Genomic DNA, 23,017 nt, shown 5'->3' with positions numbered 1-23,017 from the left:
TATTTTCCTTTATATATATTTGAATCTTAAACTTGGTATGCGCATGTCTTACCTTTTTATCGCAAGTGGATGTCTTTGTCTTAGTCCCCTATTGCCTGTCGAAAAAATTCTATCCCTAAAACGTTTTGAGTCTTTGGGGTTGTGGAATTTGATTTAAGAAATATTAAATCAACCTTAGCAGTCTTCAAATAAGGATGCATCGTCGAAGATTTTGGTAACCACATGCAGACAATACCCGTAATACGGGTAAACGTTTTGGAAGAAAAAAACTTGATGGCCATCGTGTGAAGGGAGGAGGTCGAGAGTAGGTTGTCTGTTTTTCACTTACTAGACAGCCTGGTAAAAAGAGTGGCACTTGTATACTAGTGTAACACCTATTTGTTTGCAGAATAATAAGTGTATTTTAAGTTTAAACAATATTATTTTATTTTTTGAAATACTCGGGCTGATCAAACTTGTAATAAACTTGGACTGAATGAAATCAGAATCAAATTTTAAAAGTATTATACATAGATTGAAGTAGTTTCGCTCTTACCGTGCTTACTGTGATTTTAACGGGAGTTTGAACGTTGATGCTACATATTTTCAATATCTGTTTTCGTGAGTTAGGCACCTTACGTTACTTATTTTTCTTTGAATAAAAAATACAACCCCGACCTAGGAATACATTTATTTTTTTAAAAAAATAAGTAACGTCAGGTGCCTGTGTTTCGTGATTACGCCTGGTACCATACCACTCAAACATTATACCACTGAAAAAAAACATATCTTAAATTACGTCTTGCTTTTATTACTTCTTAGTGATTGTCAACCTACTAGTATATGCAAATACTTATCAAAATTAGAAAACATAGAAAGCGTCTCAATAGTTTATGAACAGCCCTCGTATAACTAACAAAAGTAAACTTTTTTATTTACTTGGGGGAGGTACATGCAAACTTTACTTGATACAGTTAGTTGTCCATCGTTGGATACCCAAGAATGATGCTATCTTTTATGCATCATGCGTTTTTTAGAGATTTGAACACCCGTCGGTATTCAACGATGTTAGTTATCATGGTATGTATTTTAGATCCCCCTAGTAACATGATAAAACTACCCACAAGTATCTTGCTATTCTACAAATTAAAATAAATTCATTTTTACTTTATAAACGTTTTATTGAGGTTGTATAAAACAGTCCAAAACAAAATGAGGTCTTTGTCACCCTGAAAAAAAAAAGATTTTTAAAGAAGTGTTCTTATCTTTAAAAGAATCATGATTTATAATAGTTTGCTAAGATTGCTCCTTTGCTTTATCACTCTGATTTTCTTTTTCACATATTTAATTAAGAAATAGCAACTTAAACCCTATTGTCTTCGTATTTATTTCACATCCATGCCTATTAATGTAAATTAAATCAATCAATATGATGTTCTTTGCATGTAATTTTCCGTGTAAATAGTCAGTGAACATTCGATCTATACAAAACATATGTTTAAGCATCTAAAGAGTCATGATATTTGCAATAAACATACACCGGTATTGAATGCTGAAAATATTGTTTGCTAGAGCAAATGATTAAAAAAGCCCCACAAGAGGCACACATAATCTTGTGTACAAGTACCCAGTTAACTTATTTCAATACCCTGTTCCATGAGAATCTGTCTGTTATGTACATACAAGTAACGAATTACAGTACTGTTATTGGTCAGATTAAGTCAAGAGGCAGACATAATCTTGTGTACAAGTACCCAGTTAACTTATTTCAATACCCTGTTTCATGGGCATCTGTCTGTTATGTACGTAAAAGTATCTAGTAATTACAGTTACTGGTCAGATTAAGTCAGTTCTTCCTCTGTATCTGCATATACACACTATGTTGGCTAACTGTGATCCTACCCAGAGTAGGTGAGTTTTGTCATCATAACTCAGGGACACGGGTACGTGTATTCCTTGTTGTTGTGTTAATATCAGTGAAAGAAATGGCCATCTCTGTCAATCATCTGCACTGAGTTGACAAGAGGATCACACACCAGGATGTGTGACATAATGTCTGTACATATTCCTTTTGGCTTCAGTCTTGGTCCTGATGGAGGTCCCGTGTAGGAAAACCGATGTCTTCCTCCACGATCTGTCACCACTAAGCAGTCATTAACAGCCACAATAACATCTCCATTACGGTTCTCTGTGATGTTCCAAGGCATGCGATAAAGTCTGTTTTGTACTGCCTGTGAGCTGTCCTTTGTCGTTATACCTTGTTATTTTGGCTATTTCTATAGGAACTTCTCTATACATCACTACAAGTAAATCTCCATTGGAAGAAGAACAGAATACACAGCGTGGTTTCCATATTTCTGTTTTATCTATCAGTGTAGACTGTGTTTTGTTATTTTTTGATAATGCCTTTATGTTACCATACCAGTCTATATAGATAAGTTCACCAGTCAAGTTCACGGTATGTCCACAAAATAGATATAAAGCATTAGAATCTCTCAGATGATATATTGTATCACCTTCTCTGTTTAACAACATGATTTCAAATCCATTACTAACCCAGACCTGGTCCGACTTCACATGGGATATGTGTGTTACTTGAAGAAAACCTTTCACCGTGACATATCTAAGTAACATAGGGCTAGACAAGAAGTACAGCAGATCTTCATTTTTTAACATTTTTCTTGCAGTCTCTATGATTTGGACTTCACTTAATAACCTTAGCACATCGTCCAAGTTTATTTCTTCAGTAACGGAGAGCAAACAGTGTTGTGTAAGATTTGAGGTACCCTTTATCTTTATTAAATCGGTTTTCTTCAGAAATGAGAGGAATGTCAATGGTTTATTTGCAAATTGTTCAGACTTGTGTTCATAGTTTTCTATTTTACGAAAGTGATTATTCATTATATTCTTTTGTTGTTGTAACCTCTGCATCAGAAAGGATTTTTTCTGGGTTATAACATCACATTTCACAGTGTCAATAAGGTTCTTAAGTAGCTTTGCTTTCGTCAACATCCCTGAGTGACTTTCAAAGATTTCCCCTGGACAATTTAGTACATTAGATTTTATTTCAGTCAGAAGGAAACCCTTTCATACAGAAAATCACTTATAATGTTATGAATGACTTCTCTATGGTGTTGACGGTTTGTTTTATATGACTGTCTGATGTCCAGTACTCTGTGTTTTCTGTGTTCTTTACATTGAAAACAGACAGCTATTTCACATTCCTGACAGTACATTTCGTATATTCCATTTGGGTGTCTCACACAGGTCTCTTGTTTGGGAATATATTCATTCTTTTCACGGTAAATCACAACATCAAGGTAGATGGTATTTAAATCAATAATATGTCTCTCTTTACACTGTAGACACAGGTCATGTTTATTGGTGTTACAGTAGAATTCTGTGTCTCCTTGACACTGAAAACATTGTCGTACTTTATAACACGAAGAAACGCCTTTTTTTTGTAATATTGTGTCCTATATAACACCACTTTATGATCTTTTGTTCGCGAATTTGTATCATGTTCCTTTTTACACTGTAGACACAGGTCATGTTTACACGTGTTACAGAAGAATTCTGTGTCTCCCTGACATTGACAGCACTGTCGTACTTTACACTGGATGCTGAATCTTAGCATGTTTGTAATAACGGGTGGTCTATTTTACATGTAGAAACACAATCTGCTGAAATATAATATAAGAAATACATAAAGTTTTCTTCATGATGAACGCATCCTTTAAAAAGAAATTCCTTAAGATTAACAAAATAATATGCATGTACCTGTTAATATATGTTATAGCGATCACAGCGATATTTATAGGATATTAATATAGTAGAATACGAAACAAGCGCCAGTCACCTCAGTTCCCTATCAAGCGTTATGTTATGTTTTGAAGAGATTTTATCGAGTGAAATAGGCACTATTTTTTTTCTTTTAAATTATTTATCAATTTGTAATGAAAATTAACACATCTTAGCTATCCGCCTCACTCTACAAAAAGCTTGTCGTTTTCAGAGCTATTTACATTTTTTGTTTACAACAGAGCGTTCAATATTAATTAAAGCGTTCGTATTCAGATTGTTACGGGACATACATGTAAAATAAAACGCCAAGATACTAGTATTCAACGCTAATATTCTTAGGAATTAAGTAGGTTGGACCCTGTTATCAAAAGCATTCTAAATTCATTAAGAATGGTCAAAATTATCTTATATATGCAGAAAATGAAATAAAAAGTGGGGTCTATATTGTTAATCTTAAAACACTCAGTTTTACTAAAATAGTGTTAATTCAAAGTTTAAATTGGGTTATCTTTCCACGCTTCTCATGATATATTTTCCAAATATGGTGATGAAATTAAGGTAGGACAAAACACCCGTGGATTTTATTTTTAACCCATTTCTTAAAAAGTATTGGAGAAAAAAGAATAATAGTACTATATTGACAGCAATGAATGATCCCTGTAAGAAAAATAATAAGTTTTGGCAGGTTTGCGTCATATTTTGTGAAAAAATCAGAGAATCCTAGATACTGGGTCACTTAGGAGCTTACATTTCGGAATGTGTTTATGCTCTCTAAGTGCAATAAACAAGCATATAACAGTCTGTTATAAAATACAGTATAACTTTTGTTCCATAAATAGCAGAGGGCTGATATTTGGACACATATATAAGGAGTCTCCATTCTTTATGTACTACAAAGGTCAAGGTCACATCAAGAGGTCAAAGGTCATATATTGTGATGTCATCTACTGAATCTTTTAATTTTTTTGTCATTAAAATTTTTTAAATAGCCAAAATATCTTAAACCACCGGTTCAATTTTCTTTATTTTTACACATTTTGTTCTAAGATCCATTTGAATCATTCTGTTGATTTTTTGTAAAAATTGAATGATACATTTTCTTTTAAGAAAACTTAAACTGTCGGATATTTACATGTGAATTTTCAATTCCGACGCTGTGTATGTTTTATTTCTACTTGATATTTTTACTCAAATTTCCCAGTATCAATATGACTTACTGATTTAAAGAAACAAAAAGGTTATCTTTATTAAAAGTATTACACAAATATGCAAGAGATCAATTGATAATTCTAAAATAAGGCTAATTCTCAAGTCGAATGTCTGATTTCACAATCTTCTTACAGGGGTCTGATAGGCCATATTTCAGACTATGTGGGCAAAAAATGTGTGGTTGAATTTCTTTCATATCATATATAAAGAGAGACTTTGTATCCTAGAACAAAATATCACAGTTTCAGAAAAATTGAATTTGAGGAAAAATTTGGCCTATCTATTGGGTCCTACCTTAATGGCAGATATTCTAATGGATAATGTAGGACCTGAATGCGTGCAGGTTGCTTGCAAAAATAAAAATCCAATTTAACACACAAAATAATTTTTTAATTCAGTCTTTATTTTGAAGCTTTTTCCCATATCTCTATATACAGATACACCAGACAATTTTCACCCACTTTCACCACAATTTTGCACACTAACACCTCACACAGTACACTTTCTAAACTTAAGTATTGTGCATGAAATGTAAACATAAGACAGTTAATTTTACGATTTATCAAAAAAAAAAAAAATGACGAATGTGCGAACAGGTGTAGAATGATATAAAGAAAATACAATTTTGATTTTTCCTCACTTTTAAGCATTATCATACAGGGCCCATTTAGTATCTCATCCTTACACCGAAAGACTTTTTACAGTAATTTTCTATGTTTCTGTAATACTAACCTAGCGTAACTGCATCAGTAAATAATGGTTTATGTATTGTGATCTTGAATAATAAATTACCTATTTTGCAAATCAAAAAAGTAAGCAACAAAATATAGTTCTCTCGCTAAATGTTTTCTGTATAGAATTTAATAATAGTGTTTTCATGGAATATAGATTTATTACCATTATAGAATCCAAATCTATTCTTAGAACATTATGTAGATATTTTGTAAAAGAGGCAGGACATGAAATCTGGTGAAAAGCTTTTGAGCAAGCCTCTTTTAGAAGTTATTCTATATTATATCCATTTTAGGTCAGCTTTACTGAACTGAGACAAATCTGATTAAAAGTTCAACAAGGAGTCTGTAATGGATGCATGTACTAGTATATGCCCAATACTGCTCTATAGGTAAAATTATCAGACTGTTTGAGGCCTGTTAGGGCCAAAGACAGCCTGATGATTTTACAGATAGAATTGTATGAGGCATATGCCTTACTTAATATATTGCCATTTAAATGTCCAAACGTTACCTATATATAACAATAGAAGTTGATAAGTGTACAAAAGGAGAGAGAAAAGAGGATTTCTAGGCAGTGAGAGAACTCTTGTTTCATTCTTTCATACATTTATTCATTAATTCAATGCAGTTGAATAGCTTAGTATGAATTCTGAACAATATACAGGTGCATCGTGAAGGGATTTTTATTTTATTCAGATCATTTTTTTTTTATTAAAGTGCATCTGACATAGATACAGAGAGAGTGTTGAATGAAATCATTGCCATGGAAAGTAAAAATTGTAGGTTTCCTTTGTCTAAAATTCCAGTTGGATGATATTGATGAAAATCTTCGATGTGAAAAGTGTGGCCATTGTCGAACAATCTTGTTAAGTGAAAAGATTCAATATTTCTTTTTTCTTTTGATTTATTTACAGTGCTTTTTCCAAAAACAATTGGAAAACAAGATGTTTGTGAAACACTGATGCCTATGTTTGGCAGCTTTCGGCGAAGGTTTGAAATTCTGATCCATGTCTTTGTATTAAGAAATTAAATTCAATCTGACAATGTGTGTTATGTTCCCTGCATGTAACGGTTTGACAGGTTAATTTTTTTTTTTAATTGAGCTTAAATTTGTTTCAAAGGCGCTGGATGTTACATAGAATACTTATATGCAAAGGTCATACCTTATTATATGTAGGTATACAGGTACATGTACATCGTAACATTCAGCTGTGTGAAACAGAGAAATAATAGAGGTACTGTGAGCAATGAGGTCACTAAATGATACCCCCGCCGATTAATAAAATGGCAGTGTCCTTGTTTTGCTCTGGAAAATCCAAAATATAAGTCAGATCACAATGGCAATATGTAATAAAGATTCTTTGAAAGTTTCATCAAATTTCCTTCAGTGGTATCAGAGGAGTTGCGGATAAGAGATGGTTACCCCAAAGCGTAACAGACGGACGGACGAAAATACCGATTACTATATACCCTCCCGCTTTTCAAGCGGGGGGTATAAAAATACGGATATTTTGGTACAGTGTACATATTGAATTATAAATTGTAAAAAAAAATTTCCTCAATATTACATGAAGTGTTTGAAATGTTGAAAACGACATCCAACATCCAAACAAGCTTTATATAACGTACATTAAAAAAGATGGGGTGAAGTTACAAGTACGTTTTTATTTTTAAGAAAAATTACAAACAATTAATTAAAAATCATTGTGAACAATACTTGCTAAAATATAGTGAAATTAACGAGTCATGTTTAATTTCATGTACAAAATCCCTTTTACATGAACATGTAGCTATTCTCCAAATTTTAATACCCAGTTTCATCGTGGTATGTGTATCTTATTAACTAATAACAGTAACCTGCTATGTTATAGCCTCTCTCTCAATGTATCTGTATATACACACACTGTTGGTCACCGATGATCCTACCCAGAGGAGATGAGTTCTGTCATCGTAACTCAGGGACATTGGTGTGTCTATACCTAATTGTTGTATCAATATCAGTGACAGAAAATGGTCATCTTTGTCAATCATCTGCACTGTATTGGTATTTTTATCACAACAGGATGTGTGACATCACATCTGTACAGATTCTTAATGGTGTCAGTCCTGGTCTTGATGGAGAACCTGTGTAGGAGAATCGATGTCTACCTCCTTGTTCTGTCACCACTACACAGTCAATATCAGACACAATAACATATCCATTACGGTTCTCCGTGATCCACCCAGGTCTACGATACAGTTTGTTTTGTACTGTCTGTATAAGTTGTTTTTTCTCGTTGTACCGTGTTACCTTGGTCATTTCTATAGGAATACCTCTATACATCACTACGAGTAAATCTCCATTTGAAGGAGAACAGAAGATGCAACGCGGTCTCCATTTTCCTGTTTTCATTGGCATTGTAAACTGTGTTTTTTAAACTTTGGATAATATATTATATTTTCAAACCAGTCTATATATGCCCTGTCCACACGGAGAATTTAATTCGAATGAAACGTAAGTTTACTACGAATTAGCTTCACTTAGCGTTCACACTGAAAATTGAATGCGAAATAGTTTAATTCGAATTAATATACTGTGCATTAAATTACTTCGCATTATTTCCGTGTGAACGCTGAGTGAAGCTAATTAGAACTAATTTTGTTGCATGCGTAGTGGCAAAATTAAGCCAAATGCGTCATGTCGGTGGTCAGCTTTAAGTACTTGTACTATTTTTGAGTGAAAAACTAAGAAAAATAGATAATCACTAAAATATGTGTACAGACACTGTGATATTATGTCAAATGCATCTACTTCTGCAGAAGGTGACGTGATTTGCAAATGACGTCATAATAGCCTTACTGACGCCTGACTGTCGAGTTAAAATTTTAATTCGCATTAGTTTACTTCGCATTAGCTGTCGTTGATCGCAATTTAATTCACATTAGTTTGATTCGCATGAGTTTACTTTGCATTAATTTGCTGCGAATTAAACTTGTCGTGTGAACAGGGCAATATATAAGTTCACTAGTCAAGTTCACGGTGTGTACTCAGAATAAATTAGAAAAAATAAAATCTGTTATATGACGTAGTATTTCACCCTCTCTGTTTATTAACATGATATTGTTCTTGTCACTGTCCAGGACTTTGTCTGATGTCATAAGGGAAATGTTTGTTACATGTTCAAAACCTTTCACCATGACAGATCTAAGTAACATAGGGCTAGACAACAGGTACAATAGATCTTCATTTTTAAGAATTTCTCTGGCAGTCTCTATGATTTGGATTTTACTCAGCAGCCTGATACATTTTAAAACATCGTTCAATTTAATTTCTTCACTCAAGTGGTTCTATAAGACAGAAGTTAAATCCCCTTTTAAACACTGAGTCAATAACACTCAAACTCAAAATTTAAGTTTTATGAATTTATTGAGTCTGCAAAACCAACATGAACAATTTAACGCAAAAAAAAAAAATAATACCCAGGCCTTTTAACCACCCCTTTTACTGACACATTTCACAATATTAAATAAATTCTAATAAACAGCCGGATCTCGAAATAATCGAAATATATGGCTGATACCTATCTATTAAACTTAATTATCAATGAATAAAAGATTATTAACAACTGGAAATTCAGATACGATCGGATCCTGAAATAATCAAGATATATGATCGTAAATAAATCCCCAAAGCTGGTAAAACTAATCTTTCCCCCAATTAAATTAAACCAATTACCGAATTACAATTAACTGATTTAACAATTAGCAAATAATAACCAATTTTGTCTAAAAGCCCAAAATAATTACGTTTACCCTAACATCAAAAATAGCAGACTCCCCGATTTACGGAAGAATCTCCCCTTTTATACTCTAGTGAAAATTCGTATACAAACTCTTACAAATTCGTATAAACTCTAACGAATTCGTATAAATTCTTACGAAAAATAGTTCCATTCAAATAATTAGATCAATAATAAGTATTTCACCATAAAATAACATGACTTTAATTCATTCAACAATAATTAATAAATTAATTACATTAAAACTGTTCATTTTCACTTCTTTACAAAACCCAAAGGGCGTATAAATATACACCGCGGATCAAGAGTAAAAATAAACCGGAAGTATACCATAATGCAATGCGCCGCCATGTAAATAGAAAAATAGACTGTCTGCAAGCCTACAACACGTGTCTGCACAAAACAGGTTAAATACGAAAGGATATGCATGTATTCGTTCTACCTTCACTTTGCATACGATGACATAAAAACTTGTGAATCCAATTTTAGAACCTCTCATAATAAATGTACAATACATACGATCAAATTACTCAAATCGTGAACCATTTAAAGTGTTAAATTAATATGCCAAGATTTGTAATTTAAATACAAATAAAACATGGGGACTTGAAATGACCAAACTTTACATACTTATACATTATAGATATAGTAGAAAACGAAAAAAGCGCCAGTCGCCATGGTCATCTATCAGACGTTATGATGTTTTGAACAGATTTTATTGAGAGTAATAGGAACTATCTATTTATTAGAAATATTACTTTTGTATGAAAATAAACATATCTTACCTATCCGCCTGGACTCTTTAAAAAGTTTGCCGTTTCCAGAGCTGTTGACATTTTTTTGTTCACGTTAACGGGGCCATTTGATATTAATTAAAATGCTAGTATTCAAACTGTTGTTGAATATGCATGACTGTACTTGTACATGTCTTTAATAATTAATAGTTTAATTAGCATTATAGGATTCAAATTTGTTTTGAGAACTAAACATTAAAATGTAGAATTTTTTTAATAGAGGTTACCAGCATTATCAAAGTACTGAAAGTACTCATTGTAGTTGAACAAGGTATAAAATAAAATCTTTGATCGGGAGGTTAAATGAGTGAACAATATTATTATTTCAAATACAGACAACTGTTTCAGACTTTTTGTGTTGCAACAATCTTGAGAAAGACATTCAGAGACATTGAATAGCAAAAAAATGCAAAGGCCATAATGCTTTCTTGCCTACATAAGTCCTTTTTTGTACCCCCTGCTTGAAAAGCGGGAGGGTATTTATTAACCGGGATGTCTGTCCATCTGTTTGTTCCGCATCAGGTATGCCAATCTCTTATCCGCAACTCCTCTTACACCACTAAATAAAATTTTCATAGAACCTTTATTACATATTGCCGTTGTGCACCTTCTATTACTTTTTCATTCTACACATATTTTGGGTTTCCCATTGCAAAACATGGACACCACCATCATATTCAGATTAGAGGCGATTGATCATTTATATAATTTACTGCTCACAGTGCCTCTAGTTCATCTTCAAATTTTTAATGTATTTTCCCTTGGCTACTTTACCCAGGTGTTATGAAAATTTTAGTTTCACAGGAATAATATCAATGTTGATAAAATGTTTCAAACAGTATCCTTTTAAGAGCTAACAGGTTTGTTATAAAAAACTTCGCTGTGAATATAAATGTATTTCAATTACACGAAGTACGTCAGAACTTAAATTTCTTTAATATTGTAAAGAAAAAAGCAATACCAAGTTAAAAACAAATATTTATTGACCAAACATATAAACAGTGGTGTATGTGAGAGTTTGTGTGCGTACAAATTATATGGTATGTAAAATGAGGTTTTCCTTTTATTAAAAAAAATATACTTCATTTTGTTGTTTTTAATCACGAGTCTACGAAAACACAGATGTCCGTTTTTGGTTTTAACATTTATATCAGAGTACTAGATTTACCGCTTTTTGGCAGGTGGAACTCACCGTATAGAACGGGTAACGAGGGGGAGTCGCTAAAAAGTATGAGGGAGTCATTTTCAACGTATGGGGGAGTCGATTTTAACCGCTTCGGAGTCAGAAGTGATGTGGGTCACGTCTTTCTTCGGTATATGTAAGATGTATTTACAAAAAACAACTAGCCTACTGAAGGTAGCAATAGTTACGACTACGACTTGTTTAGGGATCATAACAGAAAAACAGCAAAAGCAAACGTAACTCTTTCAAATGCAACAATGGAAATTTGGCTAGAATTTATAAAAATAATTAATTAAGACATATTCTCTTCAGACAGTAATGGTTAAGTGGGGGGGGGGAGTCGTTTATGGAAAAAAACAAACCAAAGGGGAGTCGCAAAATTGAATTGCACTATTATTTTAAATTTGTTTTATTTTGCTAAATGCTTCCATACATAACTATTTTGATAACTTTATAATTTTAGTAAAATGCAATATGAAGAAAGATCAATATAAGCAATATGTACATGTAAAAACAAAAACATGTAATTATCGTTCCTTATTGTTAAGTGCATGAGTATATACCAGTACTTCATTTACATTACTACATGTACATTTGATATGGTTTCTGCACTGATGAGCATATAATGGCATATTCCAAAATTTTCAGCATTTTAAATTAAATACCGTTAGGCAGTTAAAGTCTGTACGTCCGTCCGTCTGTCTGTCAAGCTTTGGGGTACCCATCTCTTATCCGTAACTCACCTTATACCACTGAGTGAAATTTAATGAAACTTTCACAGAAACTTTACTACATATAGCCATTGTGCATTGTGGCGGATTTAAGGGGGCGCACCCGGCGTGTCAAAATAAAATTGTCAAAATTAGCGTAAATCATAGTTTAGTATAGTAAATGGTAAAATTGTCTACTCGGTAGACCTCATTTTTACCCTACAAAATCTCTAGAATCCAGGAGCTTCCAGGGGCTTCGCCCCTGGGTCCCCAGCCCCCCCCCCCCCCCCCTACTTTATTTGCCCCCCCCCTAACTCTAATTCCTGTATCAGCCCCTGGTGACCTCCTATTTTACTTTTTGATCCGACACATATTTTGGGTTTCCCGGCCACAGCAAAACATGGACTTTGCCATTATGGCATGGGAGCCGGGGGTATCATTTAGTGAGCTCATTCCTCACAGTACCTCTAGTTTTCTTGGTGAATTTTTATAGCTCGTACTAAAATTAGAGCTTCAGACCCCGCCCTTACCCATAATAATAATTCTGAAATACATTGCACGAAACAGGCACGTATGAAAGGTCTTTCAACATTTTCATGCAGAATAGTAAAATCACAGTTATATTTGCAAATGTGTTAATAAATTTTGGTTGAGAAACTCTGTTGTTACATGAATCTTCTTCCAACCTTTTTTCTTTTGCTTGTCAAAATTTTTCAGATAAGTTGTTTATAATTCTTTTTTTCATACTTATGAAAAGTTGTTATTGTAAGAAAATATATAACTAAAAAAGCCTTTCTACTGTTTTCCTGAGCAAACAAATCGCTGCTTGACAGTAAAGTAAGATGTTGGACCCATCGATGAGCTGTGGCACCGTTTACTTCACAGTGTCGGCGAGGTCACTGTCAGAACTTGATGGAATGGACCAAGTTTAAACTGCAGTGCTCGTGAAAAAAAATTCATCATGATAATATCATAATAAACAATATAACGATTCATTAATTGATTGTTCTCGGACAAAAATGCTTTTTGTTGACCCCTCAAACAAAAGTTTTTGCCTTCGGACTAACTACCTCGAGCAAACAGTTTGGTTCTTCGGTCCGAAAAAACGCATGTTGCCCTCGAACCCTGTCTCTGAATATATACATGTAGTACTGACAGTGTAAACCCAAGATAATCCCAAATATTCTCTTTTAAGATACATCGTTTGTGCCTGAAGATGTGTTTATATGATAAATGAAAAATAAAAATAATGTATATGTCGACCAAATTGAAAGCATATACCAGTTAAAAATTTCTAACCCCCCCCCCCCCCCCCAAGAAAAAAAGAAGTCAAGGGGCGGGAATGACTCACCAGAGATTTCCACTTTTCTTATTAAAAATATGGTTAGTATTAATATGAAGAAGTTTTCCATATTATAAATCTGGTTGTTCTTTTATATGGAGAGACTGTCATTGTTAAAAGTGAGGGTTCGTCATCTTTTTGAATTTGTAATACATACTGTAATGTGTAAGAAAATTACATACTGAGCAAGGGAAGGATCTTGTTCCCATGCACTTGTGCTCCGAAGATATATAATCCAATTGTACATGTATTCTTAAACTAAAAACAACACCAGATTGGGTCATGCATTTCACTTTATTTTGCGACTCGCCTATGCGTTGTGTTTTTCCAGAAACGACTCCCCACTACGTAACCATTACTGTCTGAAGAGAAAATGTTTTAATCATAATTTTTATAAAGTCTAGCCAAATTTCAATTGTTGCATTTGAAAGATTAACGTTTGCTTTTGCTATTTTAACTGTTATAATCCCTAAACAAGTTCTAAATTTTGCAAACTATGCATGTTTTAACCACTCGATCAACGCAAATATGAAATCTGTCCAATAGATTCGAAGTGTTTGAGAAAACTAGACGTATATGCTAGCCGGACAAATGACCAACAGAAAGCTTAACTATTGCTACCTTCCGTAGGCTAGTTGTTTTTTGTAAATACATCTTACATATACCGAAAAAAGACGTGAGCCACATCACTTCTGACTCCGAAGCGGTGAAAATCGACTCCCCCATACGTTGAAAACGACTCCCCCATACTTTTTAGCGACTCCCCCGCGTTACCCGTTGTATACGGTGGGAACTGCTGATTTAGTAAGGAATACGCATGTTTCCGAAAGTTTTTATGCATTAATGAATTCATTTAAACCAAGAAAATGTTTATGAAAAGTTTAAATTGATTCTGTACACCGGTAAAAAAGAAATCGCTGAAAACCCAAAATCCGGGACCCTCAGGAGTCGGGCGTCGGGAAGACTAAATTTATCGCTTGCTGTCAGTATGTAGAGTTGTCCTTCGTATCTCTTTCAGTGTTTATAGATGGCGTTACACTAAAAACGAGTTCCATTATGAAAAACCTTTGAGGTTCTTTATAATTTAGTTTTACTTTTAACGAAATCTAATATTCAAAATAAGATTACTTTATCATTACATTTATTTACATTTCAAATTATAAAAATTAGATCAATTCAGGAGAAAAATGACATGAACTATTTGTGGCGGATGTTTATGCATGTTTTTCTGTTGAATATCATCGGAGTAAATCGGTCGACACAGTAGCCTCCCTTTGGGCTCTATACATTCAACACAAATTACTGTGCATGTTAAATGCGTGATGACCAAAGGAGATTGAACATAGTTCAACTCCCAAAAATCTGCAAAAGCTGAGGAGCGAAACTCTGTAAAAAGTTATTTATAAAATATATCCATTTAGCTATAAAATGATCTTACGGAAATTCTATTTCAAGTTCAACAGGGAGTTTGTAATTTTTTTTCCGAATACCGATTTTTAGTTAAAATCATCAGACTGTTTAAGGCCTATTAGGACAAAAAAACAGTCTGATAATTTTACAGATAGAAATATCTGAGACATTTACCTTACTTTGAACATTGTCATTAAATGTCCAAAAGTTACCTATAGCAGTCCAATAATATCACAATAAGAGTTCAGGCATCAATATTTTTTGTTTATTTTTTTTTTTACATGACGTTATTTAGTGACTATAAAGCCACCCTTTTTAACCTTAAACTTTTTTATAAAACACCATCCTTATAAACCTGGCCTCAACCACATTAGAAATAAAAACAACATTTAATTATGTTTGGCGTGCTTGTCATGACCTTTTATTATATGTACATTTTAATATGTAATTCACAAATATATGCGCCGATTACAATTATATGGCAGCATAAATATAGATGAGACAGCATTAGAAATACCACCTGGATCCAAGGAGCCTGGAGACAACAGTACCCCCCGGAGACGGTATTCTATGCAAAATTATGCCAAGTCCATCTGATCAAAAGCAAAAACTGTCCATCAGACGAAAAGTTTGTCACATGGCTACCAATCGGCTCTGACACTGACATCCCTTGTTAACAAGTCCTGGTCATGACGCTGAAAAAAAAAATGAGAAAAAAAACAGAAGACACCATTCTCAGAATTTATAACTTAAAATTTTAATTTTTTCTGGAGGTGGGTGGGGGGGATTTCGTGTGTTCTGCTCTGAGGGTTGATGAAAAAAAAGGAAGAGTTAAACGCGCATGCTGACCAAATTAAAGACAAGTTTGCGCATGATCACGGCATAGAAAAAAGGGGTACACCACAGGGAAACTACAATTGATTTAATTATGAGAGTTACTGCCCTTTACCCATTAAAATTATGCACCAGTTATTACTGCACTAAATAACCTGGTTTATCCTTATGAGATAAACCCTATTATTTAGTGACTTTAAAGCCACCCTTTTTAACCTTAAACTTTTTTATAAAACACCATCCTTATAAAGCTGGCCTCAACCACATTAGAAATAAAAACAACATTTAATTATGTTTGGCGTGCTTGTCATGACCTTTTATTATATGTACAATTTAACATGTAATTCACAAATATATGCGCCGATTACAATTATATGGCAGCATAAATATGGATGAGACAGCAATAGAAATACCACCTGGATCCAAGGACCCTGGAGACAACAGTACCCCCCGGAGACGGTATTCTATGCAAAAGTATGCCAAATGGTACATATGACAAAGTCGAATGTACCATCCGCCATAAAACAAGGCGGCAATTTTGCCCCTTCAACAGATTGAAATATTCAAAACAATCAAAGTATTTGCACAAAATGCGCACAAAGAGGTGAAATTCACCAACATTCAAAATTTGATATAAAGTTGCGTCAGATGCGCTCATGATAAATTTGCGTCAGATGCGCTCATGATAAAATTGCGTCAGATGCGCTCATGATAAAATTGCGTCAGATGCGCTCATGATAAAATTGCGTCAGATGCGCTCATGATCCAATTCAAAATAATAAACATTGCGACAGATGCGCTCATGTTCAAATTGAAAATAATTCAATCAAATTATATGACAACACATATCGATATACACCTAACCATGACAAGCACAACCATTTCAAGGAAAGGTCCTGTTCTGAAATTTACAAGATAAAAATCGTTTCAATGCACCCTTTGCAGTATTGATAAACAAATCATTGCCTAAATCTGTCATGTGAACACCATCTGTACGGAATAAATTCCTTTGATTTGCAGTTATATCTGGGTACTTAATAGCTGCTCCGTTTAGTTTATTTAATACAAAAGATGCTACTGAACTATTAATTCTCCGCCTACATTTTTCTCCTTCAGTGTTAGCTACTACATTTGACCAGTTTCTACGTTGCAAGATATGAGACCAAATAAAATGCAATTTGGTAATCTTTCTTTTATTTTTGCTAAATTAGCCTTTATCATCATTTGTATACCCCTTAAAGTGTTATGCTGTTGACCAATATTGTTCCCCCCACAGTGAATAATAATGATATCTGGAGTTCTGTTACTAACTAATAAAAAGTCTAATGTTGGGTTTAATTGCTCCCATACCATTCCGCGAAGTCCATGCCACAATATTTTCGTTTGGCCTAATCCCAGGTCTGACTGATTAGATTTGACTGCATAGCTATGTGCCCAATGTACAATTGAAGATCCTATAATCCAAATGACCCCTGTAGAAAATCAATGCATCAATTTCAATCAAATATTTTACATAATTTCTATCAATAACCTTAACACTTGCATCTAAGTATTTAAAGGACGAATGTATGATTTATATGCTGTTGATTTCCATCTACCCTTTTGTTGAATTTCACTTTCAGACAACCCTTCCAAATACAAGTGAGTAGCACCCCCAATGCGAAATGAGTGGGTTTTGTAATTCGAAGATTTGATATCAAGAAATTTTAAGGATTTATGTAACATGCTAGAAAACTGAAACTGTGTCAATGGCTTTGAGTTAAAGTGGGCAAAATACACATCCCTATCAATTTTGCTAGACAGCAGGGAAAACTCCTTCAACAAATTCACTAGCAGTACTGATTCTGACGTGTTATGTACCCAAACTGAAACCCCAGAGCCTAATTGGTCCGTTTTTGAACTTTTTATAAACACTGATATTCCACTGCCTAAAATCTGAATATCATCCCTTCTTAAATCTATAACTTCACTTACTCTTAACAATGCAAAGAATGCTAGGGCAAAAGATGACTGAAATAATACTGCTTCATACGTTGAGAATGCCAAATGCGGAACTGCGCCTAATAATCTGTGCAACAATGCCAATGTGATTGGTCGACGCATATCACAAGACAAAGATGACTTTTTGTACCCTGCCATCAACTTCTTCACCAAAAAGGTCTCTAACGGATTCCAACCATTTAAATTAATTAGAAAACTTATCCCTGACATGTAGCATTTGACTGTAGAAAAAAGAACATCCCTGCTCAGACAAATAAGCTATGAAATTTAAAATATGGTCCAGAGGTAGAGGCCAGGTTTGCTGAAATTCACAATTGACTCTAAAATTATAAAAACTCTGCAGTCCTTTTTATAAACTTTACCGGTATTTTCTGATATGCTATCATGTAAAAGTTTGTTTATAGTTTCTCCATAATTTCCCAAAATTGCACTGGTACCGAAGAGGGAAATCGATCTGCCAAAGGGGCTAGCTGCCTGAACCTGGACCACTGGGTTAGCTGTGTCGTGTGTTCTGCTCTGAGGGTTGATGAAGAAAAAGGAAGAGTTAAACGCGCATGCTCACCAAATTAAAGACAAGTTTGCGCATGATCACGACATAGAAAAAAGGGGTACACCACAGGGAAACTACAATTGATTTAATTATGAGAGTTACTGCCCTTTACCCATTAAAATTAACAGTTATTACTGCACTAAATAACCTGGTTTATCCTTATGAGATAACCCCTTTTATCTTATAAGTATACAAAAGAAATAAGAGAGGAGGTTTTCAAAACAGTAAGTAAAATCTTGTTTCATTCTTTCATTTATTCATTCATTCAATGCAGTCGAATAGCTTAGCAGGAATTAGTGACAGTGTACAGGTGGCAAAGGATTTTTATTATTTTAATCGGATTATTTTCTTTCATTAACAGCACCTGACATTAATATAGGCACAGTGTTGGGTGATATCATTACAATGGAAAATAAATATTGTAGGTACACTTTATCTAATATTATATCCTTAGATGGTTTGAAAACTGTGGCCATTGGCGAACAACCTCATAAGCGAAGAGATTAACATTTTTTTCTTTGATTTAAATTTGCTCATTTACAGTGCTTCTGTGCTTCTTTCCAAAAACAAATGGAGAAACAATTAGAAAACAAGATGATTGTAAAACTGATGCCAATGTTTGGCAGCTTTTGGCGAAGGTTGAAACTTCTGACCTATGTCTTTGAATAAAACAATTAAATTCAGACTGACAGAGTAATGTAACAGGGAACGAACTATGTTCTCTTATAATGTATAGTTAATCAAATAGATTAAAAAGATGATGTTTATCAAGCGTTGACAAAGCCATTAATGTATCTTTTAAATTAAAGTAATTTAATTTTTTTTCGCGCTGGTCCACGAACATTCCAACAACCGTCATACATACAGTGTATATTATGAAATGTCATACCTCATGAAACTCGTATACAGGTATACAGTACAGGTACGTCGTAATTTAATTGCGTGATACAGAGAATAAAATACTGATATTTTGGTACAGTGTACATATCAAATTACATATTGCAACAATTTTTCAATTACATGAAGTGTTTAAAATTCTGAAAACGACATTTAGTATCCAAACAAGCTTCATGTTATGACTTTTTTAAATGGAGGAAAAAAGTCAAGTCATAAGCATGTTTTTATTCTTATGAAAAATTACGTTCAATTCATTTACATTCACATTACTTGGAAAATTAACGTGAATTTATCATGAGTCACATCTAATTTTGTGTACAAAACCCCCTTTACATGTAGCTATTACCCATTATGTCAATGCCCCGTTTCATCGTGCATGTGTGCATATAAGTATCTTATTAATTAAAGTTACAGTTACCGGTCAGATTAGTCTATTCGATCTATGTATCTATATACACAAACTCTGTTGTTCAAACATGATCCTACCCAGAGTAGGTGAGTTTTGTTATCATAACTCAAGGATATTGGATTGTCTACACCTTGTTGCTCTGTCAATATCAGTGAAAGAAAGTGGCCATCTTGGTCAATCATTTGCACTGAGTTGGTGTAATCATCACACACCAGGATGTGTGACATAACGTCTGTACAGACTCCTAGTGGTTTAAGTTCTGATCCTGAAGGAGGTCCTGTGTAGGAGAATCGATGTCTTCCTCCACGCTCTGTCACCACTACACGGTCAGCATCAGACACAATAACATCTCCATTACGGTTCTCTGTGATCCACCCAGGTGTGTGATACAGTCTGTTTTGTACTGTCTGTATAAGTTGACCTTTGTCGTTATACCTTGATACCTTGGCCATTTTTATAGGATCATATCTAAACATCAGTACAAGTAAATCTCCATTGGAAGGACAACAGAAGACACAAAGAGGTTCCCATGTTTCTGTTTTCACTATCAATGTAGACTTTGTTTTGTAATCTTTGGATAATGTGTTTATATTACCAAACCAGTCAATATAGATAAGTTCACCAGTCATATTCACGGTGTGCACACACCATACATATGAGACATTTAAACCTTTCGGATGACATAACATATCACCTTTTCTGTTTATTAACATGATATCGCCCACGTCACTGACCCAGACCTTGTCTGATGTCACATGGGAAATGTGTTTTACCCATCTAAAACCTTTTACAAAGACAAATCTAAGTAACATGGAGCTAGACAACTGGTGCAGCAGATCTTCATTTCTCAGAATTTTTCTCGCAGTATTTATAATTTGGAATTCACCCACTAGCGTAAACACGTCCTTCAAGTTAATTTTGTCGGTAATGGAGAACAAGGATTGTTGTGAAAGAATTGGGTAATCCCTTATTTTAAGGACATAGGTTGTTTTCAAAAATGAGAGTAATTTTACTGGTTTGTTTGCTAATTGTTCAAATCTGTGTTCATAGTTCTCTATGCTTGCAATGTGTCTGTTTATTTTATCATTCTGTTTTTGCAACCTATGCGTCATGAAAGATTTTTGCTGAGCTTTGACATCACATACCACAGTGTTTATAAGGTTCTTAAGTCTCTGGACTTTTGTCAACATTTTTGCGTGCCTTTCAGAGACTCTAACGGGGCAAGTTTTTATATCAAATTTGATTTCTGCCAGATGAAAACATCTTTTATACAGAATATCACTTCTAATGTAATGAATAATTTTTCTGTGCTGTTGACGGTTTGTTTCATGTGATGTTCTAATGTCCAGTACTCTGTGTTTTCTGTGTTCTTGACATTGAAAATTCACACGAAGTTGACTTACCATGTCTAACACTCTACTTCGGTGTCTCACACACGGCTCCTGTTCTGGGATATTTTCATATTTCTCGCGGTAAAACACAACGTCATGATCTATGGTATTTAAATTAATTACATGTCTCTCTTCACACTGTAGACACAGGTCATGTTCACACGTGTTACAGTAGAATGTTGTGTCCCCCTGACATTGAAAACACTGTCGTACTTTATAACACATAGAAAAGCCCTCTTTGTAATATTTTGTCCTATAAAATACAACTTCATGACATTTTGTATGTGAGTTTGTATCATGTTCCTTTTGACACTGTAGACACAGGTCATGTTTACACGAGTAACAGTAGAATTCCGTGTCTCCCTCACACTGAAAACACTGTCGTACTTTCACTTGGGTGATGAATCCTAGCAGGTCCATAATAATTAACGGATGGTGTACTATTTCTGTATACAATCTGCTGAAGAAAAAAAAATAAGAAATTACTCCCAATTTTTTTTTTCAGGATGAACGCATCATGAAAAAAGAAATTCCCTTATATTAACACAATAAATATACATTTAAACATAAATGTACAATTTAATAGCGATCACAGCAATAGTTATAATGGATATAGTAAAAAACGAAACAAGCAGCAGTCATCATGGCCACCTTTCAAGAGTTATATGTTTTAAACAAATTTAATCGAGGTCAATATATACTACATATTTATAATGCATATCAAATTTGTACAAAAATACACACATCTTACTTATCTGCCTCAACTTGTCAAAATGTTTACCGTTCTCAGAGCTGTTGACATTTAATTGTTTACAACGGAGTGTTTAAAGCGCTCGTATTCAGACTGTTTCGGGATATACATTACTGTACTCGTACACGTACATTTAATGCAAACTCAGCAAACAATAAAACACAAAAATATTGAACGCTTATGTTCTACACATAAAGGGTTGGATCCTATTATCAAAAGTTTTGAGGATTTTTTGTCAAGTATATTTTTAGAATTAACAATAAAAATCAAAACAAAATGGGAGTCAGTGCACTTCTTTTAGCGCTTAAGAGCATTTAATATGACCTTTTGTATTATTATAACGTCTTACAAGTAAATTTTTTTTAAAGGTTTCCCTCTTTTTTATCCAAATAAATGATTGGAACAAACATGGGGGTTTTTTCATCTTGAATAGTCACATTAAAATGTTTGACAAAAAAATAGTTTCAAATAACTTCACATAGTCAATTATATATCTTTCTGAACTTTAAAATGTTATTTTTCGGGCGTTAAAAATTTAAAAAGCGATACAATGCTGGTAATAATATTTTTATACATTTAAAGACAGTGGTTTGAATTATCATATAAATTCAGACAATAAAATAAAAGGTGGGGGTTTATGAATAAAATTTAAATAGCAAAATGGGATCCATATTTATGTTAAGATCTAAACATTAAGTAGATTTTCTTTAAAGTAGGGGTAAGACATAAAATCTCCTCAGAATCAGAGGAACGAACCCCATTTAGAATTATTTCGTATTATATCTAGTTTTAGCTTTAAAATAATCAGGTTTACTGAACTGATAGAAATCCAATTAAAACCTCAATAAGGAGTCTGTAATTATATGTGCCGAATAATGCTCTAAGGATGATATTACAGTGCTGCTATCCCACAAGTTGACTAGGATAGGATTGGATAGGATTAAGGATTGAGGATTCACGATAGAAACATATAGAAGTTAAAGCCATATATGGCGTATGTGAACTGAAAATTATTAGACTAAAGTTATACATGTTATAGGAACTTATTATTTGTATCATTACTTTATATAAAGATATAACTTTTCCGTAAATTACAAAATCTAAGTCAATTGCGTTATAAAGATATCACAATTTAAATTTGATTCTCGGAATTTTTTCCGTACCGGAAGAAAATACAAAAGATTTAAATAACACAATACAGAGAAGATAAAATTGTATTTTTAGATGAGATGAGGTGTTC

At 33.6% G+C, this 23,017-nt stretch overlaps 1 pseudogene; it reads right to left on the bottom strand.

The window, feature by feature from the left end:
- Positions 1–1,815: 1,815 nt before the first annotated feature.
- Positions 1,816–21,446, bottom strand: LOC134244518 (uncharacterized; annotated as a pseudogene).
- Between the last annotated feature and the right edge of the window lie 1,571 nt (positions 21,447–23,017).

Source organism: Saccostrea cucullata, unplaced genomic scaffold, assembly GCF_032062105.1.
Source record: "Saccostrea cucullata isolate Sc308-1 unplaced genomic scaffold, CSIRO_AGI_Scuc_v1 ctg294, whole genome shotgun sequence".
Lineage (NCBI taxonomy): Eukaryota > Metazoa > Mollusca > Bivalvia > Ostreida > Ostreidae > Saccostrea > Saccostrea cuccullata.
This window is presented reverse-complemented; position numbering and strand designations above follow the sequence as displayed.